Source organism: Furipterus horrens, unplaced genomic scaffold (genome assembly GCF_987537825.1).
Source record: "Furipterus horrens unplaced genomic scaffold, mFurHor1.1.pri manual_scaffold_9, whole genome shotgun sequence".
Classification (NCBI taxonomy): domain Eukaryota; kingdom Metazoa; phylum Chordata; class Mammalia; order Chiroptera; family Furipteridae; genus Furipterus; species Furipterus horrens.
In genome coordinates, this window is record NW_028327179.1 from 22,869,029 (window position 1) to 22,896,338 (window position 27,310).

General features: G+C 35.3%; 1 long non-coding RNA gene across 1 annotated transcript; it reads right to left on the bottom strand.

The window, feature by feature from the left end:
- Window positions 1-4,712: 4,712 nt before the first annotated feature.
- LOC150001400 (uncharacterized) lies at window positions 4,713-27,310 on the bottom strand. The gene is made up of 4 exons (XR_016513187.1): window positions 27,250-27,310; window positions 21,473-21,518; window positions 6,825-7,043; window positions 4,713-5,564 (listed from the first exon to the last, which is right to left on the bottom strand). It is a non-coding gene; the product is annotated as an uncharacterized LOC150001400 (long non-coding RNA).

Here is a 27,310-nt window from a genome sequence, read left to right on the forward strand (position 1 = left end):
TGGCCCTGCAAGTCTGAACTGGGGAATGTACTAAAAAATAATGACTTCTTCTACCCACCAAAAGGCATGTACAGAAATATAGATAGAATCTTCATTCATACTTGCCCAAAACTGAGTCTGACAGAGATGTCCAGCCACAGTAGGATGGATAAATATACTGGGCAGTATTCATGATGCTCAGAACAAATCACTGCTATCTGCAACAGCATAAATGAATCTCACAGACATAATGATCAGCAAAAGAAGACAGACTTAAAAGAGGAAAGGGCATATGATTCCATTTACCTAAAGTCTAAGGGAAGAAAAAATGAACCCATGGTGCTACAGGTGATAATTATGTTTACTTTTGTGGGCTGATATGGGAGGGGCATGAAGGAACCTCCAGAGGGGCTGGAGGTTTTCTTTACCTTGATCTATGTGCTGGTTACATAGGTATCTACATTTATAAAACTTAGTTGATTTTCATATTTAAGAACTGTACACAGAAAAACTACTACCAGTAGAGGTTTATAGCTTTTCAATATTATATTCTAAAATATAATCTTTCTTTCTTTTTCTATCTCAGCTGCTTTAGAATACACCAAAACAATATTGCATATAATAGAGTCAGTTGGAAGGACTTGCCAAGATTTTAATTTGAATTAATTATGTTTGCAGAAAAATAAAAAGCTGCTCTATAACTGTATATCTTGACAGGAAGAAAGTATATTTAGCACTTCTGAATGTCCTTCTGTTTATTTAATATGAGCTCATTAAAATGAGTTTCAGTGTTTCTCACTGATAAAGCATTCTTGAAAAACAAAAGTATTTTAAGTAGAAATTACTCTGTTCATAACTAAGGCAAAGTAGGTATGACCAGAGCCAACAAATGGATTTAATTGGGAAGAATTACCTTGAAACTTTTGGAATTCTATAGCAAATTGGATTAAAATGACTTGTACCACATAACTCTCTTGAAAAATAGAATTTGATAAAGAAAACAGTCGCTGTGAAAAGCATTCTAATAGTATATACCTGACTATCATAAATACAAGGACCTAAAGTTTTTAGTCAGTAATTCCCTGATGCAAACACTTTGGGAGGGGAGGAGTGTTCATCCTGCCCATGACCTCCCTCTCTGAAAACTATACACCTGCCCAGGCTCCAAAGTGCACTCAATACTTTCACTTATTCGAAACTCTTCTAATAGCCCCTCCCTCCCTCAGTGAGGAATGTGAAAAGCGGCCTTACTCTTCTGTTGTCAATAAGATAAAAAGTAAATAAAAAAAGAGAACAAACTACCTAAAACATCTAGTATTTTAAAAATAATTCACACACACATGCAGAACCAGAGGAGAAAGGGACAGAAAAAACCTCTAATCCCTTCTGTGAGTATTTTTTTCAATTGAGTGGGAAAAGAAATTAATCAAAGGAAGGCGACAGGATCCATTAGAGAACTGAACGTCAAATGCCTACACCTTTTATTCTGTCATTACCTGGTAAGGCATAGCGGAGAAAGGGAGCATCTCTGAGAAGGGCACAGAAACCCTGCTCCTTGAGAGAGCAGGTAACTTACTTAAGTCATGAGTTCAGTGAGAGAACTAGTCTAGGGATCTCTGTTGACAGGAAGGTGCTGCTCACCTGCAGTACCACCACTCACCTCTACCTTGCTCTTGAACCGCTGCCCTCCCCAGCACCAACTTACACTTCTGTTGGTTTTGTTTTCTATATTGAAAAGATAGGAGGTATGTTCTTAGATGCAAGGAAAATACTCTAGTTTCAGGGAAGTAGGTCAACTCTTCTGTTTTTATTCAATAAACACTCAATAAACTTCTCTATGCAAAGCACTATATTTAAGGTCCAGGAGGAAAAATAAAGGACTATAAAAGGGAAATAAAACATACTCTTTGACACGTTGACTTCAAATTGTTTAAAAGCCTGTGGAGAGAACGAAGGTGGTAGATGTTTGCGACAAGCAGAAAAACATGAATACAATAAAGGGAGTAAAAGAGGAAAAGGATATCCAAAATGCATCGTATATGGAATAATGCAACTTTACTATTCCTTAGAAAATAAGGGTGTGTAATGATAGTGAAGGCCATTTAAAAATCTGGTTCTGGCCCTGGCAGAACAGCTCAGTTAGTTGTCGTGGGTTCTATTTTCAGACAGAGCACATATCTAGGCTGTAGGTTAAATCTCCAGACAGGATGGCATATGGGAAACAACTGATTGATTTCTCTCTCCGCAACACCCTCCAACCCTTCCTCTCTCTCTAAAATCAATAAACAGATCCTCGGGTGAAGATTTTATAAAAATCTTGTTTCATGTCATGGTGAAGATAGAATCTATTTTTTTCTTTCTTTTTTTTTAATTTCTTTTTTCATTGTTGTTCTATTACAGTTGTCCCATTTTCCTCCACAAAGATAGAATCTTATGGTTTCTAGGTATGAGTTTAGGACAGAACTAAATTCAAATTGATCTGTGGAAAGGTAGGTATAGACTAAAACAACTGATTTGGTTTTTAGGAGGCTAAGTACATTCAACTATTGCTAGCATTACCTATTTATTTATAGGCAAAATAAATAGGAAAAGGCAATCACTTTATTTCAAGATATTAGATTATTTAAAACAATAATTCTAACTTTTTTCTAAAAAGTAAAATTTAGTCTATAAACTAAATTTTAAAAAAAGAAAAAAAATCAGGTTATTAGTATCTAATAGAACGTTGCTTCATACTCCTTTTGAGATTTAGTCACTAAAGTAGTAAAAGAATGGATAACAGACATTAGAACTTAAGTTGTTCCATTAAGCTAGTTAAGTAAATGGATAAATAATGTTACCAAGTGGTCATTTTTTTTAAGAATTGGAAAAAAGAATAATAAAGAAATTATTGAATATTTTGGTTATATGGAGCTTAGAAATTACTTAATAAATTTTTGTTTTAAAAAGGGGAGGAATGGAAGTTGTTCACATTAAAGATATATCTACAAAAAAGTTAAAACCTATATTGGGACTCAGATGATTTTGATTCAGAAAACCACCCTGCAACTTCATAGCTTATATTCTCGGGCAAACCATTTAACATGTCTAACCTTAATGTAATCAGTCAAAAGAGACTTAAAAACTTCTTAGGATGGTCAGTCTCATAGGATAGTCAACTTAAGCAAACAAGAACAAAGACAGAATCACGGATATGGAGAGCATTTGATAGTTGCCAGATGGGAGAGGGGTGTCAAGGAATGGGTGAAGGGATTAAGAAGTACAAAGAGGTAGTTACAGAATAGCTACAGAGATGTAAAGTACAGTATAGGAAATGGAGTAGCTGAAGAACTTACACGCATGACCCATGGACATGAACAATGGTGGGGGGATTGCCTGAGGGAGAGGGAGACAAAGGGAAGAAAATTGGGACAACTGTAATAGCATAATCAATAAAAATAATTTAAAAATATACTTCATAGGAAGTATATTCTTTATAATTTTGAAGATTCAGGTCGTAAAGGTATTTTTTTTTGTTTTTTTTATTTTTATTTAATCTTTATTTTTTCCATTACCATTTAGTCCCCTTATACCCTTCTTCCCCCAGCAATCACCACACTGTTGTCCACGTCCATGAGTCCTTTTTCCATTTTGCTAAATCTTTCTACCTCTTAACCATCTCCCACTAGCTGTCATCTACTCTCCATCTATGAGTTTTTTCCCATTTTCCTTGTTAGTTCAGTTTGTTCATTAGATTCCACATATGAGTGAAATCATATGGTATTTGTCTTTCTCTGACTGGTTTATTTCACTTAGCATAATGTTCTCCAAGTCTATCCATACTGTGGTAAAGGGTAAAATTTTCTTCCTTTTTATGGCCAAGTAGAATTCCATTGTATAAATGTCCCACAGTTGTTTTATCCAATTGCTTCAGAAAAGAATAAAATACCTAGGAATAAACCTAACCAAGGATATAAAAGACTTTGTACATGGAAAATTAAAGACAGTGAAGATAGAAATTGAAGAGGATATAAATAAGTGGAAGAATATACCATGTTCATGGATAGGAAGAATTAACATCATTAAAATGTCTATACTACCCAAAGCAATCTATAGATTCAGTGCAATTCCTGTCAAGATTCCAATGACATATTTCACAAAACTAGAACAAATATTTCAAAAATTTATATGGAATCACAAAAGGCCCCACATAGCAACAGCAATCCTGAGAAAGAAGAACAAAGTTGGAGGAATCATGCTACCTAATATCAAACTATACTACAAGGTCATAGGAATCAAAACAGCTTGGTACTGGCATGAGAACAGACAGTGGAACAGAATAGAGAGCCCAGAAATAAACCCACATCTTTATAGTCAGTTAATATTCAACAGAGGATGCAAGCACATATAATGGGCTAAAGATAGTTTATTCAATAAATGGTGCTGGGAAAATCAGACAGATACATGCAGAAAAATGAAACTAGACCAGCTTCTTATACCACACACAAGAATAAATTCAAAATGTATCAAAGACTTAAATGCTAGACCCAAAACCATAAAAATCCTAGAAGAAAACATAGGCAGCAAAATCTCATATATTGCTAGTAGAAATTTTTTATCAGACATCTCTCCAGGCAAGGGACACAAAAGAGAAAAATTTTTAAATGGGACTAGATCAAACTAAAAAGTTTTTTCACAGCAAAGGAAATCATCAACAAAATGAACATGTCATAAAGGTATTAACAAGGCAGAACCAGGATTGAAAACATGGGTTTATTCCCTCTCGGTTTGACAGGTTTGGGTAGGCCATGACACTTCTTGGATCCTCCGGGTTTCTTGTGGGACCACGTGGGCCGAGAGTCCTCACAGCGTATGGGCTGGTCTGCTCTGCCTGTAATTGGCCTTTCCCCCCAATGTACTATACAAATAATAATTCTGCCTACTTGTGCAGTTTCAGAGCAAATTTAAAGAGCCATACTTTTTTAACATGGACCCCTCTCACAGCCCACTACTGGTCTATCCTGGTTGTCAGAACTTGACAATTTGAGGTAGAAGACTCAGAGTTCTGGGAAGGCTGTTGGACCCCATCAGTCACTGGCAGGAAGCAGGGTTGCAGTCCCACAGGGAGGACCTCCTGTTGGCCACAGAAAATGTTCTTTCAGCTAATCTAGTGGCAGCTAAGCAATGATGTTGTTGGACACAACGCTCAAATCTCTCAATATCCCTCGGAAATTCTGATGTGTTATGGCTTTGACCATTTGGATAGGAAAATGCTGGTGTCCCTTGAGGAAAAATAAGTTAGCCAAAGATTTTCTGCTAGAGTTGAAAAGTATCATAAATTAGTGAGCAGATTAGACTACAGAAGCCTCCGGGGCACTCAAGTCACCGACAGTGGACACAAGTCATCTGAAATTACAAACTGTGTTTAGCAGCACTTAGTAGGAGATGTGAACACTTCTACCTTTTCCATAGGGGATACAGGAGGTTTTTCTCAAGTAATAACAAAAAAGTAAGTCTTCTAAAATTTCACTTCATGGAGTTCAGGCGCCTCATCGTGAAGGACAAAAGTAGTCACTCTCTCCAGTCCCAAAAATATCTGAAAGGACCTAAGAAGAATGTAAAACAACATTGGAGGAAAATAGTTAATAGTTTTGAAGAAAGTACTCAGCTGCAGAAAAGCCTAAAGCAGTTGCTAAATGGCAGGAAAGAATGGCAGACCTAAAGGAACTGAAAGAGATGCTTGGACACTTGAACACACAGGAAAATAGGATATAAATGAGAGTCACTTAAAAGTCGTGAGTGCATCCAGACTGAAGCTGATAAACTTACCTGCTTTCTTTACAGAAAATCACATGATGATGGCAACAGGAAATAGAAAAAAAAAAAGTGAAGCAGAAAATGAGACCAATATTACCGGTCGGATGTCGATTTCAGGAAATTCACTAATGATATTATCGAAAATATTATCTTAAACTCAAAAGAGAAAAACAAGGAACATTTTGAAAAACAGGAAGAAAATTATGTGTATGAATTACTTACCTCAACTTAAAAAGTCTCCAACCAGAGCAAGGTGAAATTTTAAAATTTCAAAGTGAAGTTCAAAGGCTTCAACTAAAACTCCAGAGACTTTGTAAACTACATCCAGAACATGAAATGCAACCTCATAGAAAAAGGAAGTGGAGAAGGGAGTTTACCACTTAAAAACAGAGGAGAAACTTCCCAAGGTATATGAATGCATCAAACTCATGCATCAAAACCTTGACTCCTACAGGAAGATGGCAAAATACCTGGAGGAAAAAAATTGGAAAGCACCATTGCCTTCAGAAGAGGAACAGTTCTGATGAGAAAGTAGCTCAAGAAAGCTGATTGGCAGTTCTGTTGACCAAGAAAAAGCAGCAAATGTTTAACTTTTGACTCATTTTAATACTACTTCAAATTCCTGTTGTCTCTATAAACATATGCTTGAACCAAAGATCAGCTTTCCTTACCTATGTTATTTCCACTGCTTTTATAAATTAATTTCATTATCATCATTGTATGCTTGCCTCAATGAGCATTATATTTTAAAACGTCAGAAAATCTAAAAAAATTTGAATATTCCATTTGTATACATTGGAAAGTAAGTAATTCTGAATAATTCTCTTGGGCTATCCCTCTGCAAATCCATGTTGCTTAAATGAGGTACATTAATAAATTAATTGATTAATGGATTAAACAACTACTAGGAATTGTTTATTCTAGAAGGGGAAAGAAACACTAGGATAGAATGATTGGTAAAAGTAGTATGAGGGCCAAAGGCTTTGGGATATATAATGTCTAGGGGAGCAAAAAAAAAAAAGAGAGAGAGAGAAGCAATTGATTTGTACCTTGCTCTGGCAGCTTGGGCCTCATCTAGACACCAGCAGGACTGATCCTGGATGCCACTGCCCATGTCAGAGCCCGTTTCCTGCCCTGTAGTGCTGGTTGTTGATAAGCATGTGTTTATCTAAGTCTGGCAGCCAGACTCTCCACTGATAATCACACCAGTCTGAAGCACGGCATCGAATGGCACTGTCCTGTCATCAATTTCCTGTACACATGTGAACCTGGAGCACAACATAATGGATAGAAAAGACAGATTTTAGAAACTAAAGAAAGAAATACTGAAGAGAACCACTACCAGTCTCCAACTTCTCCTTATATCTCCTAGCCAAAAATATCAAATGTGGGGAGTTGGCTACCACAAGGAGGAGGAGGAGAGGTTGACATTATACAAGTAACCTAAAAGTTATATATATAACAAAATAATGCAAGATTTTTGTCTTTTCAATGAAAGGCATAGCTCATAAAACTGCTAAAATTTCCAAATTAAAAGAAACAAAGAAACAAAAAAGGCTAGGACTTTTTCCCAAAAATGTTTGTTAATAAAAACAAAAGAAACAGAAAAAATAAACAGGGAAAAAATTAGTCATAAAAATTGACAATATTTGTTGTATACTAACTCAGTGCCAGGTCATGGATTATCCCATTGAAAGCTCACAACAATGCAAGAAACCAGTCATTTTAAATAGTTGGATTTTCAAGCTGCAGAAATGAATTCTTAGAAAGGTTAGATAACTTGCCCTGAATTTGAACCTGGTCGTCTTACTCCAAGACCCATGAGGTCCTATGTTAAAGAACACATATGCTGCCCTTCTCAAGCCAGGGCCCAGAAATGAGACCGCTTTCACCATAACAACAAAGCACCCACCAGGAAAGTGCAATGACTTAAGATGATTAAGCAAAATCCACCTAAGGAGTGGGTAGCTTAGGGTAGAAAAATTCTCTTTAATTTTCTGATGCCTCCAAGGCTTAAACTTGGCAAAGGAAATGGGGTCATTGCTTCCTTTTAATATTAATTCATCTGCAGTGTGAATATCTGGAAAATGTCTGAACTGATGCCGTAGCAGCATAGAAAATAATGCAAGAATTATCTCCCAGCCCCTAATCTCAGTTGCTACAAACAATAAATAAAATATATTTGTTATCATGCCTTTCTAGCCTATTTTATAGTACATGGGATGGAGAGAATCTTCATTTTAGAAAGCCATAGTTACTACAGAAATATTTTTAGTAGTCTCCAGAGTGTAAACTCTGAGTAACTCATATAAGCTGTTAATCTCTAAGTAGAATGGGACTTTAAACATTATTTTTATATTTACATATTTTTGAAAAGAATAGAAAGCTAGTTCCAATTATACATTAGCTAAAATATTAAAATATATAAGAATTTTAAAAGCACAAAAATTATAAGAATAAAGAATGAAATGATTAACAAATTTATTCAATTTACTGCGTTCATTTATGTTACATTTCAAATTTATAAATTGATGGCTTCAATCCCCAGTGTATATCTTTTGGTATATAAATAAATAACATATGTATGGTTTCTATGTTGCTAGAAAATTTCTCTTGGACCCTTCTGCTCTTCAAAGGTAATCATTATCATGGGTAGTTAACTCTATGGTTCTTTCACAAATTCATGTTTTTATTTATGCGGGTATTGAAAACTTAGAAATCTCACTGCTAGAACATGGGTCAAAAAAACTTGCGAAAATGACCATTTTCTTATTATTCATGACAACTTTTTTTTCTAAGCCTCTTCTTACACCCTTGAGATTTCATTCTCTTTAATAGACTAGCCTATTCTAGTATGTTAACCCTCAGAGACAATGTCTGTGGTATAATAGGAGCTTCCAGAGGCTAAAGGACAGACTCTATGGGATGGACTATTCCTTGTAATGTCAATAATTCAAATTGTGTCCTAGATTCTAAAAAGATAAAATATAGAAAAGCAGAATAATGAAAATAAGAAAAATTTTGTGTCCTATTTTTAAAAAATCATCAACTCCCTATTTCATTTTCCCATGAAGAAACTCAACAATATTAAGTAGGTACCTGCTGAGAACTTGTCTTCCTACTAGAGATGCAAATGAAAAGATGACTAAAATGCAGTCTTGCTTTCAGGAAAGTGCTAGAGGGACCACAGAGCAATCGTTACAATAATGCTATGAGTTCCGTATTAGGGATATGCACATGGAACAGTGGAGGCACAAGCTAGCAGAGGCCAAAATCTTCCAAGTGGGGTAGAATGAGAAACATTTGAAAGTCTTCAAAAAAGGGAAAGATATTAAAAATAAATTTTGAAGGGTAAAGACATAGAGCAAGGTGACAGGGACTTTGGTATGAAAGTTGCAGCAGGTGTCGCAGCTCAGAAGGGCAACGATGCCTGGCTCCTGAGGGGCATTGGGAGTGGTTTAGAATGGCAGGGGATGCAGAGACCAACCCAGAAAAGGCCTTAGATTCTATGCTAAGAATTTGAAATTATCTTCTGAGCAATGTTGTACATGTTCGTTTTGTGTTACTATTTCTCTGTGAATCCCACCTAACACAAATGGAAAGTACCAAAAGGTTGTAACCAGAGAATAATATGATCAATTTTACATTTTGAAAAGTAGTTTCAGTGATGACAGTGGAATGCCACTATTCTGTTAAATTTTTTTTAAATGTGTTTGTGTTGTGTGGTGTGTGTGTGTGTGTGTGTGTGTGTGTGTTCCTTTCCAACCTGGGCTGAGCAGAATGGCTCCCACAAAGAAGAGTAACAAGAAAAAGGAAGGCCATTCTGCCATCAACAAGGCAGTGACCAGAGAATACACCATCAGCATTCACAAGCACATCCATGGAGGGGGTTTCAAGAAGCATGCCCCTAGGACACTCTAAGAGATCTAGAAATTTTTCATGAAGGAGATGGGAACTCCAGATGTACACACTGGCACCAGCTCAACTAAGCTGTCTGGGCCAAAGGATAAGGAATGTCCCATCCATATTCTGGTGCAGGTATCCAGAAAATGTAATGAGGATCAAGACTCACCAAACAAGCTTTCTATGTTAGTTACCCACACACCTGTCACCACTTTCAAAAATCTGCAAATAGTTAATGTGGTTAAGAATTAACTGCTGATTGTCAATAAAAGTTACAAAACTGCAAAAAAAAAGTTGTGTGCATGCGTGTACCCATTAGTATCTACTATGTGTCAGGCACTGAGATGGCACTAAGGTTACAAATTTTAAAAAGTAAACAAACACCATCCTTGCTCCCATAATTAGTTAAAGTAGTTACAATAAATACTTGTTGAATAGGAGATCAAGTAAGAGATTATTGGAAAACACCATCAAGAAAAGATAAAGCAGAAATGAAAGGCTAATAATAAGATAGATCAGGGAGATATCATTGACAAGACCCTGTAAAAATAACTGAATGTGGGGTAGGAGTGATATAAGAAATAAAAATAAATAGAAGATGATCCCCAGGTCTTGGTCCTGTGAAAAGAAAAGAAATGACATCAAGAGTGGGAGACTAAGCAATTCATTTAAATGAGCAAAACTATATCGTATACAGATCTAGACCCTTCATATAGAGTCTTCATTCAATTAGTAGAACAGCTCTATGGGGTGTTATTATTCTCATTATTATTTTTGCTGAATATGGGAAAGATTAAAACCGACACATCTGGCACGTGGCGGAGCTGGATTCACACTCAGAGAGCGCTGAAGCCGACCGGCACCCCTTCACAGGCAGTGTGGTGACTATAGCGTGCTGCCTCTCACTTCGCTGTCAAAGTCACAGGGCTGGAAAGCCACAGAGCCTAAAGCAGAACCCAGAGTCCCCAGTCACCTCCTAACTGCTGCACCACACTACCTCCCACAGCAAGGGTCTCCATCTTGTACCCCTCAGCCTTCCAGTTCCAGAACTAGTCGTATTCTTCCTTAGGGAATATTAGAAAGCAATGGTGATGGAGTTCCTCCGAGCCATAGAACAAAGGGTCGCGAGTAGACTGGAATTCTGAGTCACTACAGTCTGCACAGGACGAATTTGAAGAAGCCCTGTGCCACGTAGATCATTTTCTTTCCCTCCATAGAAATCCAAGAGCTGACACCTTGAGAGGACTTCATGGCCCACCTTTCACTCCGATGTTCCAGGACAGCCATGACTAAATTCCCTGCTGCTACATTTGGGGCAGCGCAAAGCTGACAAAACTAAACTGAGCAGATTATAGGCCTGAAAGGACACGCCTCAGGAACTGGAGTCCTTGCCAATGATTTAACTGCCAAATCATTAACAGTGACTCTGGACTTTTTATTGCAGGACTGAAACAGCATGAGTTAGAGGAAAGAGCCAAAGTGTTAGATTTAGACAAGCGGGGGATTCAGGCATGGCCCTGCATTTGGTTGGTGAGTGACCCCATAGGACATTTGTCAACCCCCAGCATCTCTGTTCTCTCATTTGCCAGCAGAGATCAAAACTATTTTATAATGTTATTGGAACATGGGAGAACTATATTTAAACCATAAAAACGCTACTCAGCAATGAGATATTATTATTATGGCTAAGCAATCAGAGTTTATTATTCTCAGTTGCTATGCACATTATGTAATTGGCTATGCTTTCTGAGTATGAACTATTGGGTCAAAGCATTTTCTCTATGGGATAGGCCATATTTCATTAGTATTTATATGCATAGCAGTGCTTTTTAAGTATACCTGTATATATTTTTATTAAATGTGTATTTGTTTATATTCTGCTTTTTAAAGACTACCTTTGGATGACTGTTCCTTTATGTTATACCCCTCCTTAGTACCTTGACACTACCTAATGGTATCTTCTTCTGGAAGATGTGAAAAATATCGGGAAATAAAAAAGAAGGGATACAGCAAGAGAGGACATTTTGGGGGGTGGGAAATTCCTTACAAATGGCTTGTTTATAACAAGAGGGCTCAAATCATTTTTTCTCTAGATATTCATTATTGGGGATTAAGTATGGGTGTGTGTGGGTGGGGTGTGTGTGCGCGCGCACGTGTGTGTGTTCTGGGAGGAGCTATGATTTAAAAACCTCTTTCCTTAAATACATTATAAAAATTATACTTAATTATAAAAAATACATAAGGAAGTTACAATGAAGAAAAGAACCCATGCACAATTATTTTTTTCAGATGAGCTCATTCAAAAATTGTAAAGATAGATTTATACAGCTTTTAAACTACACATTGAGTCTATAATTCAGCAGGTAACTGTTTTGTTTAGGAGGAAGAAAATTGTTACAGTGTAACTTTCAAGCTTTTATTCTTTGAAAGAAAATTTTTTAATGGCAAAGGCCCATTATTTTATTGTTTCAAAGAAAAATAATTTCCAGGTAAAATCTAAATATAAGTAAAAACCTTAGTGAAAATTTATCACCAGCTGACCTCTTTTTAAAGGCTTCCGGGATTCTAACTATGAGCTCTGAAGTGGGGGAAAAAGGCCTAGGAGAAAACACAATAGGTTCAAGATAATAGCTGCCTTGAGAAGCAGTCAGAAAAGGGATTAAGTCGAGAGATGATGGTTGAACTTTATCTGCAATGAAGAAATTTCGTTTGTACTAATGCAAAGCTGCAATTCATAACTTCAATTTAAACTCCACTTTGCCCGTACTGTGTTTGGTAACCACTTAGATATAAATCCCATGTAAAGAAAGATAATAATCATGCATATGAATAACCATATTTTTAATATCATCACCAAAATAAGTACATAATTCTCACTACTCTGTCATTCAACTGTGAAATACAGACTTTACGTTTCTTCAGTATTTTTCAATGTGACTTATTTTCATGTACTTTCTAAGTGAAGAAATATAAATAAAAAGATTTCATATATGGAAAGACTTCTGAAATGTAGCATCAGTAAAATAAATAGATGAACATGAAATAAAACACTTCCACAGAACTGGTTATGTCCCGTGACTGAGATGCATGTTTTTTCTCAAAATTTTGAATAGTTTGGCGTCACAAAATGACACGCCATTACATTTAATACTGTGACAATATCCCAAAGACAAATTCAGAGACACAGCATTTTCTTTCACCAGGGATGTAGCAGGAAAAAGAAAAAAAGACCCTCCATGGAGAACACATTGTGCTGCTGGTACAGTCCTGTGAATACCAAGATGAGAACAACAATGCAGGCTTTCATGGTGATTAAAGACAAACACAACATCTGTAGGTGACCCACTGGGGCCTGGAATCTACCCAGTGATTCCATTGACCCTGTAGTGAAGTGTTTTCCAGCAATGCTGTTTGTTAATCTTCTGCTCTGGAGAGTTCATTAATGAATGTGAACTTAGATCCAACACTGATGGCTTTCTAAATTTGGAGATTAGACAGTGGAAATATCTTTGTGATAGTAATTAAATATTCATGCATATTTTTAAAAATCCAGTTCAATAGCAAATGATTTTGAAATTCTTCCTTACACATTAGAAGGCTTTTTTTTTAAACTAGGTTTACTTTTTAAATTTTTCTGGCTATTGCCTTTTATATTTATATATTGATTTATCAAATTAATCAGTCTAGGGACATTAAAAATGTTCTATATGTTGTATTTTAGTTAAACTCTGATCCCTGAATCTGGGTGAATACTATCATGAAGTACAAAAGGGTAGAAAAATCCCTAGGATATAAGGGTTTGTTTACTAGACAGCCATAGTTAACTCTTCTCAAGATTTTGTTTACCTTTGAAGGTAGCCCCTAGTCCAGAATATTAAATCACCTAATTGTAATATAATTATGGTTATTCTTTAGGGCAGTGGAGGGTAGCACATTATGCTACCACAAAATATGCCACTTTGGCATATGATTGTTTTGAGATGTAGCATTTGAAAAGTAGCAATGCAGGGAGAGGCTGCCTTTGAACTCCCCTTGTCTTCCTAAAGACAGGTCCTCTGAAAGGAACTTGGTTGTCATAAATTCCCTCTCCAGGGGTTTCAACAACCAGAGGAAATTAACTCTCATCGCAGGACAGAAGACTGGAAGTCCATCCATACCACAGCCAGACAAACTTTAACTATCATTCCTCCCATCTGTTCTTCTAAAGGCCCATTAATATTTCCTATAAATCATTTACTGTCTCTTACAAGGCCTATACTCCCTCACCCCTTTCCTTAAGATAGCATTTAAGCCTGAATTCTAAGCTACCTCTTTGAGTTAATCATTTTTTCTAGGCATCGCCCATGTATACATGACTTGTGCATATTAATATACTTCTGTTTAATTTCCTTTTATTAATCAATCTCTTTGTACAAAGGTCTCAGCTCAGAATGGTAGAGTAAAAATTATTTTTTCTCTATATAGCAGGATATTATAAAAGTTAAAATATTAAACCATAACATTATTTGTATTAAGTGGGGTATAGGTTATATCTAACACAGCCTCTGAAAATTCCATTACCAGTTCTATGTGAAAATGGGAATGTGACAAAAGTCATTTGATAGGAAATTCATGTATGTGTTTAGGAAAGAACTTTTCCCTATTTACAATCAGATTTCTGCAAACCTATCTCAAATGGCAATTACTACAATTAATTGATTATGCTTGGATTTTTCAGGCCACTTAAGGGTAAGTGCATATGATATTTCTCTCTCCTGGAATAGTTAAATAGCATACCAGGATCACTTTTTAATTTATTTCATTATAACAGTAAAATATACTCATAGTAAAAATCTCAAACTGTTCAAAGGATAATAAAAATTAAAAGTCCCTTTTACTGAAAACAGCCCTACAGTTTTACTCCACAGAAGTAAATACTGTTTAAAATTTCCTGTGCATCTTTCCCAAAATCTTATAACTTGCATTAATTTTTAAGTCTCCTTAAATGATTTAATTATCTAGTCATGGACTTAAAGTGAAAAAAATCAATAATGAATTATGATGCACTTAAAGCATCAATTGACAACTTTCTCATGTAGAACCATTTTGCCTTTCATGCATACATGTTAGTAACCTGTGCAACCATACAGAAATGAGGTAACTATCATAAACGATCTAATGTTACTCAAAAGAAAACCTTACAAGTTTCTGGAAAATTAATGTTTGTCCTCTGGATACTCTCTCACTTCCACTTATATTTTTTAATTTTAAAAATTATTTCAGATATTAAATTTGAAAATTTTATATAAGTATCTTTATTTTACACTCTACTGAGGGGAAGGCAACAATAATTATTTGGGGACTGAATAAAATCCTGGCTGCTTTTAACACAATTTGTGGATATCCTGGGTGTTTGATGGATAAACGTCTGCCCACTCAAACCATCTGCATCACAGTTTAAAAAGAACTCATAACAATACATTGTAATATTGCATTATTACAATATAAATAAAATTGTAGTATTAATTCCATAATGCTGTCTCCAAAAAAGGCAGAAGATTTCTGCAGAGCAGTACAACTGGTTCAGACATGAGGGAAGCATTTTTAAATCCTAATATATGAAGGGCAAGAGAGTAAGGTAAGAAAGAAAGAATTATTAAACAGAATGGGTGGGATTCCAAATCACATAATTATATCAAATTTATCTTTCTTTGACATGTATGTTAATTTCAGATACTTCTTTCTATTGAAATTAAGGCTTTCTCAGTTACTAACTAATAACTATTCTGTACAAATGTACAAATAATAGTTGTTCATAGGTATTTATAGACTTTCTATAGATTAAAATGAAATTATATGAGAATAAAAACATTGATAAATAATCAACAGAATAAATCTTTTTATAATGAACCTGGAAAAAAAAAAGAGTTTCTGTTTTTGGCATATTGAATAAGGACTTTTACACAATGCATACTCTGGAGGTCTTTTCCTATCTTGGTCTATAGGTTTTCTACAGCAAACACATTTGTGCTAGCTTTTCCTCTATTAATTTTACAGAAAACATATGTGGAAGCTATACCATTTGTATATGAATACATAGATGGCCATGCTTCCTCCTTTTCTTTCATCACAGAAAACCATTGGGAATCAATCACCTGTAGCTGTTTGCTGGAGTACTTGTCTACCTGTCTCCAGCAAAATTCATCTAGAGAGAAAGTCTTAAAAACAAAACTCAGATGTGGAAAAGTCAAGTTATCCAAATCTTGTTTTGCCTTTGACTTCAAAGGACTCCTGTATGGAATAAGCTTTGTGGGATACAAAAGGAAGAGAAAGATTTGGCCAAAAGAACAGAAGGGTAAGATCAAAGTGCAAAATGCTGAGAAAGCCTGAAAAACACTTCTTTGCACTCAGAGCCATTGGCTTTGCACTTAGAACAAAACCAAATTCACCCAGACTTGTCAACTAAGCGAAGAAGCCAAAGGCTAAAGGTGGCATTTTTAATGTTTTTAATAGAATGATTTAACTTATTTAAACATGAAGAATTTTTTTCTCTTCATCCAAAGCCAGAGTAAACTGATGTATATATTTTTTCTTTTCCTTTTTTCTTTTATTGATTCCAGATAGACGGAAAGGGAGAAAGAGAGAGAGAGATACCCATGTGAGAGGAAAATATTGATCGGCCGCCACTTGCCTCATCTGGGGACCAAACCCTCAACCGGAGCATGAGCCACTCTGGCCAGGACTAAACTGATGTATATTTCTGAATACTGCAAATTTTTATTTGCCATTAATTTTGAATGTGGAGATTAATTAATAATTTAAGTATACATGGGCAAAAAAATCAATATAGTGCTTATTTGAATTTCTTAAAATAAACCAACATTTTACACATAAATATGTACAGTCTACCTTCTGTACAGTATAGGTACTCAAAGATATTACATATTTATTGTTCCAGAAATGCTACCGTCATTCAAATATAGTTTGAATTCTCTTTATAATGAAATCTGTGACCTCTGAAGAAAAGTTCCCCAAATTTTCAGTTTCTTTGTTCTCACTACAAACTAATATATCTCTCTTATGCAATTTTTTTAATTTTTAAAACTAGATATAAAAATAAAAAAATAAAATTACCCATAACTCCTTTCCATATTAACCTTTTAGTGTATATCCTTCCAGAATGTTCATATGAATATGCCACATGGAGATAATATTTTACAAAATGGTATCATTCTATATATAGTGCATTTTACTTAATATATGTTATATACAATGCATATATAGTACATATATAACATACAATACATGCATATTACATCGTATCGTATCGGCAGCCGTCCGTCTCGAGAGACGATGGTGTAGCTTCTTAAGAGTCTATCTGCACCGCCGAGAATGGTTGTGCAGTCCGACTCAGGAGTGACATATAGTTAGTAATATGATTATATTGCTAAGACTTTCTATCTTAACAAATATGCCCCATTAAATTCTTGTTAAATAGTGAGTAGTGCTTTATTGATTGGATCTATCACAAATTTTTAACTGTTTCTCAAACTACTTTCTAAAAATCTTCCTAAATGTTACAAATTATGCAGAAGGGAAGAGATGAGTGATCTGGATCAAATGAAGTTAAAAACAGGTAGAGGTTATCGTAAGTGCAAGACTTCTCAGATTGTGTAATATGCTAATTCAAATTGCGAACTTTCAAAAGTGAAATATTTTATGATGCATTTAAAAATGAAATAAGCCATTAGATTTTTTATTTGATAAAATAAATTAATTTTCTAAGTTATTCAAATTTCAAGGTATGTACCTGGAAAATTGATTTAATCAGCCTCCTGCTGTTGTGTTCTTAGGCTGTTTTGATTTTATTAACTATTATTAATAATTCTTTGACAAAGATTCTTCAGATATTCATTTTAGAACATTTTTATTATTTTCCTTAAATAAATTCTGAGATGTAGAATTGTTGGCCTATTTACATATTTAAGATTTTAATACATATCACCAAATTGTTCCTAAAGATTTTATCAATTCATATACAGCGCTTTTTTTTAGACTATTTTACCATAAATTAAACCCATACATGTTACTAACATTTCTTAAAGTTTTTTTCCTAACCAATTGATTAACCACTTCAGTCAGAAGTCTTAACTCTAAATGACTTTTGATAATCCCTTCTGTAATAGATTACTTCGGCCTGAGGCTATAGAGAGGACACAATAAAAAACTAATCTAGGGAGTTTCTTTCTATCATATCCTAACATCAACACTGGTACTTTCTGTTTCATAAATTTAATTTCCATGTCACAGCAAGAAAGCCACACATGAAGTCACACCTTGTCTAAGTAAATGGCACCACAGTGACACTGCAAAAATTAAAACTAAAATGCATATATTGAAGGTTTTCAGACCCACTAACCTGTACCTGGTAATTGCACCTGCTCTACAAAATAGTGCTGGAACTGACAGTCTATCAGTGAATCTCAAGGAAGAATAAAATTCCCCAACCAAAAAGTTCCAATTATTAAGGAAAGCCAATACTATAAAGGCAACAAAATAAAAGAGTGAGAAATTTTTGTCTGATAAGATATAGGTAATAGAGCAGGCAAAAATAAGATTTTTGAATTTTGAAATAGTTATGAAAACATAAAGAAAATACAGCAAAAAGGAAAAAGTAAAATAAAATCTGGTATTTTCAAAATGGAAGAAGAAAATAGGCATTTCTGATAAGATTAATAAAGAGAAAGCACAAATAAATTCAATATAACATCTGAAGATATAATAATCACCCCTTATCTACTGGGGATATGTTCTAAAATCCCCAGTGGATGCTTGAAACCATGGGTAGTACCAAAACCTGTACTGTATATACTATGATTTTTCTTACATATACATATGATTGACTATAATTTTTTATTAGGCACAGTATGAGATTAATAACAGGGTCCTTGAAGGCCATGTGGGTGAGTGGGCTAGGACTGAGGGTCTGTGGAAGAAAGAGAGAGAGCCAGAATCCTACCGTTGCATCACCAGTGCTTGAGCCACAGGCCAGGAAGCTCGAGTTCTAGTCTTTGCTTGACTGTGTTACTCGGTCAAGTGTTGAAGCTTATTTTTCTCTTTAGAAAAATAAGAAAGTTAGATCTATTCATTCCTTTCCATTCATATAATTTAGTGACTCTACTTAGGTCAGCATGCACCTAGAATCACCATTAAAGAACTTGGGCCAACATCTACAATGAAACGTCTGTGCCTGCCCTTAAAAACTCTATCCTCTGAGACATTAATCACCAACATAACTGATAAGTGTATGCGTGTTGTTAGAGAAAACTCTATTATTGCAAAGTCCCCTGAAATTAGAAAGTAACATGGGAATAAGGGGTAGCACAGTCATTATCTGTCTTAAATACTCAACCAGAAGCAGCAGGGGTATTGTGCTTACATGACCTCTGATACTTCTTCCTTAGAAAGTCTTGTTTGTACTAAAGCAGGAGTTTCTCAGCAATTTTGTTAAGAAGTCCTCCATGGAATTATCAGAAAGGATTGTTGAACAAAAGCGTGGGTTATTCAGTGGATTGAGCGTCGGCCTAGGAGCCAAGTGTCGCTGGTTCGATTCCCAGTCAGGGCACATGACTAGGTTGCACATCAGGTCCCCAGTTGGGGGCGCAAGTGAGAGGCAACCACACAGTGATGTTTCTCTCCCCTCTTTCTCCTTCCCCTCTCTCTAAAAATAAATAAACAAACAAACAAATAAATAAAAAAAATTTTTTAAAGAGTATGGGTTTTGTAACTGTTAAGTATAGCTGGCCCTAATCATTAGCAAAGAGAATGTGGGTTTCATGGATGGCAAGAACTTACTTCTCCTACAATAATTCTTTCAAGGGCTTGTCAGGGCACCGCCTCCCCTTTTCCCTGGCTCCAAATGGCCTTTCCCATGTTCACAGCATGGCAACTAGAGAGCAAGCACAGTAAGACGAGTTAGCACATGAAGCAGCATTGAAATAATTCTAAGGCTGTTACAGAACAACATGGGGTGCTGAACAGGAAGTGAAGGGTCCCCCAGGAACATCGGGCAGCCAATTTGGGGAAAATGGGGAGTTCCTAAAGAAAGGGGGATAGGATAGGGTGGAGTGTTTGAGGGTAAGCACTTGGCAAGCTGGGACAGGCTGGAGAGGAGATGCAAGGTGCCTTGGCTCAGGGCTAAACTCTTGCCAGAGGCTATAATTAAGTTTAATCATCTCAAAAGCCATTTTGCTAAATTACTTTTTGGTTTTTGCTTCACTGCTTCTCAAAAGTAGTGCTGATTCATAAAGATTAATTCTACCCCTGTAAGTTAACATCATGTAAAAGAGCTTAATATCTAAAAATACTTCCTCTATTGAAAGAAAGTAGCACATGCTTGCTGAAGTCCACACTAACTGGGATAATTGCATCTTATTTCTTGGTATTTTGAGCATAATAATTACTAACTCCACCTCATCCTGACTCTGTGACAGACAGAGGGAAACAAAGTATAAGTAAATCATTCCCAGTAGTTGGAATAGATTTAAAAGCAGGACGGAAACATCATGACTAATTACAAAAATAAAAATTAGATAATTAGATAAATAAGAGAGAGAGAGAGAGGTATATATGTTTATCTAACCTATTGAAGTACTGGACCAGGATTTTGGGGGGTTAGTTGCCATCCATAACTGAGAGAATGAGAGGATATCTATTTAAGACCAAATACTAAGCAAGTGAAGGTTACATTGAGTCATGATGAATTGCTATTGCTGGTTCAGTGTTTTTGTGTTCCCTGAATAGCCACCTGGAATCCACACAGACAACTGGACCTAAATAATGTACATAATTCACGTTGAATTGTATTGGCTCTGAGGGTAAAATCTGATGTATTGAAACATAAATTCACTTTTGTGAAATTTCTTCACAATTATCCATTGAAGTCATTTTGAATGGTCTGGCCATTGATAATTTGTTTGATCACCTTTAAATTTGTATGAATTAAACTTCATTTATATAATTTTTTTTCTAATAGTAATTTTACATAATTCAAATGTCAGTAGTCTCTTTCTTCAAAATTTGGCACCTTAAGTTCTCTTTATTTCCAGTATCAAAATTGTTCCTAAATGAAAGGAAAAAAATATATTACAATTCACTTAATAGAATGCATTTCCTTGAAAAAGATACATGTCCTTTCTGTGAGTACAAACTTGAACCTTTAAAAATCTCCATGTCAAAAACACTTAATTCTTTTTATTTGAATATAAGGGTTTGAATCATAAACTCGGGAGAAAAACAAAGATAAGACCAACTAAAAAAAATACTTTCCCAAAGCAGTTAAAATGACAATTTCATTTTTACTCTTACTTGCTATAAGATTTTCTCAATACCATTTGAGCTGAGAAAACTTTCTGAATCCTGGGCTTAATATAGGATTAGCCAAATGAGTTATTTCAAGCACTGAAATGAAGATGTGGCTTAGAAAGAAAGCGTTTCTATTCCTGCTGAAATGTAAGTCCTGTGGCATTGGGCTTTCCTCAACTTTACAAAATAAACATGCTACATACTGTTCTCAAAACTAGTTTTAATGACTAGATTTGATATGGGATATAATATGATGCTTGAAGCCTAAATGTTATCCTTGTAGACTTTTTATTGAATCACCATATATCAAATCTAACTACGGTCTATAGAAAGAATTAAAGGCCTCAAGTAATCTCAAGAGAAGGCAATTTATTTCCATGTTGAGCACCATTAGCATACATTAAAATTATACAGACACCCAAAATGCAAAGAAAAGAAATTAGATACCTACTTTACACCATTCAGAAAAATTCACTCAAAGTAGATCATAGGTTTAACTGCAAAGACACAAGTCAAATAGATAAATTGGATTTCATCAAATTTTAAAACTTTTTTGCTGCATACAATATCATGAAGAAAGAGAAAAATAACACAGAGAATGAGAGAAAATATTTTAGAATCAATCTGCTAGAAGTCTAATATGCAGAAGATATTTTTTAACTCTTGCAACTTAATAATAAATAAAGACATCCCAATTAAAATGGGGTATTAATCTTAATGGGCATCCCTCCGAAAAAAGATCTACAAAGGGCTAAGAACATGAAAAGATGTTCACTATCATTTGTCACTAGGGAAATCAAATCAAAACCACAGTGAGATAGCATTTCACAACCACCAGGAGGACAGCTATAATAAAAGACAGACAATGAATGTTTCATGAGGCTGTAGAGAAGTTGGAATTCTCATACATCGCTGGTGAGAATGTAAAATTGTACAGCCACTTTGAAAAATAGCACAACAGTTCCTGAAAATGTTAAACATAAAGTTACTACATGACCCAACAATTCAACTCCTAGATAATAAACCCAAGGAAATTGAAAACATATGTTCACTTGCACATGAGCATCATCACAACATTATTCATATAGCCAAAAATCTGAAACAACCCAACTGTCCAAAACTTGGTGAATGAATAAACAAAGTACAATATATTTATATCCATACAATGAAATAATAATTGTCAACAAAAAGCAATGAAGTATTATTAATGTTCCCACATGGAACAACTTCAAAAAGATTATGCAAGCAAAAGAGGCCAGTCACAAAAGGCCAGATGTTATATGATTCCATTCATAGGAAATTCCAGAAGTGACAAATCTATGAAGAGAAAGTAGATTAGTAGTGCTGGAAAGCAGTAGGGGAGAGGGGAAGAGAAGGCAGAGCTAGTTGAAAGTCACTGTCTAGTATTGGATAGATAAACCTTTTGGGGGATGTCAAAAATGTTCTAAAATTTGGTTTGGTGATGGTTGCACAATTGTGTAAATATGCTAAAAACCATTGAATTGTACATGTTAAATTGTGAAGTGTGTATATAAATAAATTATGTCTCAATAAAACTGTTTCTACAAGGGATGCATTAAAAAAACTATGCAGAAAAAATTGCACAATCATAAAATGTTGATACATGGAATTCAATTCAAGTATATATATATTTGATGTCCTTAAAACTTATTTCATCATGCACAAATTATTATGTTATTCAACTACCAAGTAGAATTAAACTCTTCTGCTATAGGGCAAAAAAGCCACATTTATTCCTAAATTATGTGCCAAGAATATTATAGGACAGGAAATAAAAATAAAAAATAAAAAAAAACACTAATGATGCTATAGGCCAGGGGGTATTAAGGTTGAAGGTAGTGTGGTGATCTTTTTGAATTGCTGTAATTGCATCATGCAGAGACTTGGGGCTGAGTTAGCAGAGAACACTATTATAATATACTAACTGAGTCCTTATAACATGTATTGATCAGCTTATTTGTCCCAGTTGCCACAATGATGTGGCCAGGCCCACAACTGGACCCAGATAGGTCTGGGTATGGTTGACAGATCATTGCTTTGACTTTATCAGGAAGTGAGAAGCTTTCTGGTAGAAATCCAAAGGGAAAAGGAAAGTAGGCGTACCAGATTGGCCGGATAACCAAGTATAGGTCAGGAGGGTTGGAGCAAAGTACTCTGTGGTCTCTGTTAATTTGATTTGCCTTCCATAGATGTCTGACATCTATGACAAAGAGTAGACTATGAGTAAACACTGAAGAAAATTGCCTCTTGAGCAAGAGGTCTGGTTTCACAAATATTCTGGCTTTATAACTTTACTTTTCTCATGCATGCATTTCAGAATCCATTAAAACAAATATTAAATAAAATATGCATCTATGTCAATACAAAAGTGACAAAGTAAATACATGAACATTATACCACTCTCAAATATAGTGAAATCTCTCCAAAAGTGATATGGAAAGGAACCTCCAAAATTAAACATTAAATAAAAATGGCATTATATACATTTATTTTTATATATACATATATTTGTGTATTTGTTTATGTAAGAATGCTTGTATTCTTTCTTATTTTATAACTACTTACACATCACACAATGTCTTACTTATTATTATATACCTCACTGCCTCAGACATTAGGCTGCCATTACATTTTGTATATTATATAAACTAATGATTAAATCATACCAATAATGATTGCTGAAGAGCACAACAGTTAACACCTACCAAAGAAAGTACTATAAAAAACTTACCACTATTTAAAAAGAGAAAAAAACTCATTTACTACTTGCTTACAATTTTTAAGTGAGCATTTTTTGTTAGTATTTTAAAAATCAAACAGATCTTTGAGATTCTATTGAAAACTGAAAAATCCACTCTTGGGGGCAGGGCAGTATATAAATCTATTTTCACACAATACTGAATATATCAGGGCATTCAAAGGATGTATCAAGTCTTTCCATAGCTCACTTTGGTCCCAGTAAAATCCAGATTCAGTCCATCTATTTATATCAAGTTTCTGTATCACAAAGTCAAATTATGTAGTTCTTCTTAAAGACTTTAGTAAAGGATTTTGAAACATCTGAGTACAGCATGTATCAACCACAAATAAGTCTACATAAAGAAGATTGATTTTTTTAAAGACTCAAATAAAGGAAACAATGAGCTCTTCCTCAATAAATGTAAAACGGAGAATTCTTTGTGGGAAAGTAATCAAATCGTTTTGGGAAATAAATATTCAGTAGAAGAAACAGTGACTGAGATCATCCTGTTTTAACAAATACTATGTTGTTTCATAAAATAAACATTTCTGAAGAGCCACATAGGAACTAATTTCTTCTCTTGGATTATCTTGTATTGTTTGTCATAGAGCAAGATTGCTAACTCTATTCTGTGTTTACATACATGCCAAAATCACACTTATTTACTCTGAAAATGCAAACTTTAGGGAGTAGAAACACTTGTATATCTATCACTAGACTTCTTATAGTCTAGTTTAATGCAACACCAGTCAAAAGACAAAAATCTAAAACATTACCAGTTCTCTGTGACATATGTGCTGATTTAAGTTTATTATTATATTAACGGATGAGAAGATCGCCAGGGAAGAGCAATCCATCTCTTGAGACAATTGCTGGCAAATAAATAATATGAGGTAAAAATTTATTTAGAGTTCAAATTAGAATAACGTTTTTAAGACCTGGAAAGAGAATAAACTGGTATTTCTAATGCTGCCTTGCCATATTCATCAGTCTTTTGATAAAGGAAAAAATATCTAGAAAGTGTAAGAATCCTTCTCTGGCTCAATAGTCTATTGCTGCTGTTGCTGTTGTTTGGGGTTTTATTTTTTACTCTATTTTACATAAAAAATAAATTCTGTTTGGAGACTGGGTTTTTTAATTTTGGCCTCATATGGGAACCCCTCTCCTAGCCATACTGGACCAACTCCATGTCTGGGCCAGGAGTGCCCTTTCATCAATGCCACCATCACCCTAGGCTCCTAAATGCTCACAAAATCTCTTGTTCTATCTGGGGCTGCCTCATCAAATCTCTCCAAAACTAAACCTGAAGGAACCAGTGGCAACACGAAGAGAGGACTCACAGAATTAGCAAATAATGTCTTAATAATGTTTGTTTTATTTCCAATAGTCTCAGTGGGATTTTTCTACTATCCAGTGTAAAGGATTTGAGGAAACTGTATTCCCCAGATACTCCGCTGAGTTCAGAGATATTGAAGGGAAATGCATTATAATTTAGGGCACAATTGTAAAGGACAATTTAAATTTATTTCAACAAATTTCCTTGAACATCTACATGAGAGTATACTCCACATATCTGTATTCATCCTGTGGTCTTTATTCATCTTTTTCTATTCTGGTTTTTGTATTATGCTTCCCAAGCAACATCGATTAAGTATTAAGCAAGATCACAGAGGAGGTTTAAACAATGATGACTGTTATTCAAAGACACTTCAAGTCAAAACATGTACTAGAGAACACACTATAAATTTTGGAATTCTGCTATACCAACCCTGTTAGCTTTCATTACAGGAATTAGTCCTTTTGAGGAATTAGTCCTCTTCTCCAATTCCACTCTGTTTACTAGTGTGTAAATCAGGATTCCAACAGGAAACAGCTGGTGCACTCAAATTAGGATAATTTGAGGAGGGTTTATTTACAAAGGGACTATTTACAGAGGTGTGGGTGTAAGAGAATTACATGGGGCAGTGCAAGCATGCTAAACTGGTTACAAGTTGACACCCTTACTTCCATAAGGACATGTGAGGGAATGGCCACTGGATCTGGAAGGAGACAGTCATGCAGAGAGACATCCACCTTGAAAGGATGAGTGACCTTCCAAGGAGAACACAGGCAGCCCTAGGGCATCCGGCAGGGAGGTCACTCTGTGACAACCCAACAGAAAGCATGGAGAGAATGGCAGCTTTAATGTCCTCAGTCACCAGGATCACGCTAAGAGACCTCTCCACAAGGTATCAAGGAGAGTAAAAACCTCTGGATCTCCTGCCAGGGTTCCCCAGTGACCAAACCTAACCAAGATCCAGAAGGTACAAGATCCAGTTGATAAAGTATGAATGAGTCAATCTCCTGAGTCAAAGATCAAGATGGAAAAAGGGAAGCCTAAGAAGATACCCAACACATATGATTAAATTCCTGTGCCTACACATGCTCCTTGTCACACAAAGATACTTATATATATAATTTAAAAACCTCTCAGAAAAGAATTTTCCCTGGATATTTGCACTTTATTAATGTCTTTCATGTTCAAAATTTCCATAATCAGCTACTTCAGAGATTTAATATTGCTGATAATCTATAAATGTGGGGTAGCACTGGCAGTGACTTGGAAAGGAATTAGGAAACTAACATTTTTAAATACAAGCCACTTTACATATCTTATCTCAGTTAGTCTTTAAAATGACTCTATGAGTTATCAATTATTATACACATTTTACAGATAAATTAAGACTCAAATAGTTTAAATAAGTTGTCCGAAGTCACAGGAAAAAAAAACAAAGTGAGCCCTGATTAGCATGGCTCAGCTGGTTGAGCATGGTCCTGCAAAGCAAAATGTTGCTCACTGATTTGACTTCCTGTCAGGGCTCATGCCTGGTCTGTGCACCTGGTCCTCAGTTGGGGAACCTGCAAGAGACAACTGATCGATTTTTCTCTCCCTCTCTTTCTCCCTCCCTTCCCTCCTCTCTAAAATTGAATAAGCAAAATCTTAAAAGATAAAAGACAACGTGAATCATTGAACCCAGGTCTATTCGATTCTAAAGCCCATTCAGTTCATTCTTCATTGCATTGCTTTTGAGCACTTTAACCCAGAATAGCTTCACATTTTCCTAGCAGAAGGTAGGAAGAGAAAGAGTCAACTAAAGACGCACAAGGGGAAGATTCATTGCAAAGAGTCCAGTGTCTTCCTGGTAGAATATTAAACAGAAAATCCTAGAGGTTAAGGAAGTGGGGTAGTTAGGAAGTGGCTGGATATATAAGGGGAATGAGAATACAAAGAGAGCTTAAATACAATCTTTGAGCTCTTCCCACTTCTCCGTCTTAGTGAGACAGCCCTACCGCTTTTCAAAGCCTATGGACTTTGCACCTGAGGTTTACACCTTTTCACACAGGGAGCAGTTTACGATGTCTACAATGATCCTATACCTCACCCACAGTCATAATTTCACCATCCTCCCATCTTCCCCAGTTCCTACCTGCTGTAAGGCAGTAGGTGCAATGGTCAATTGATTGCAGGCTCGCTACAATTACCCTGCG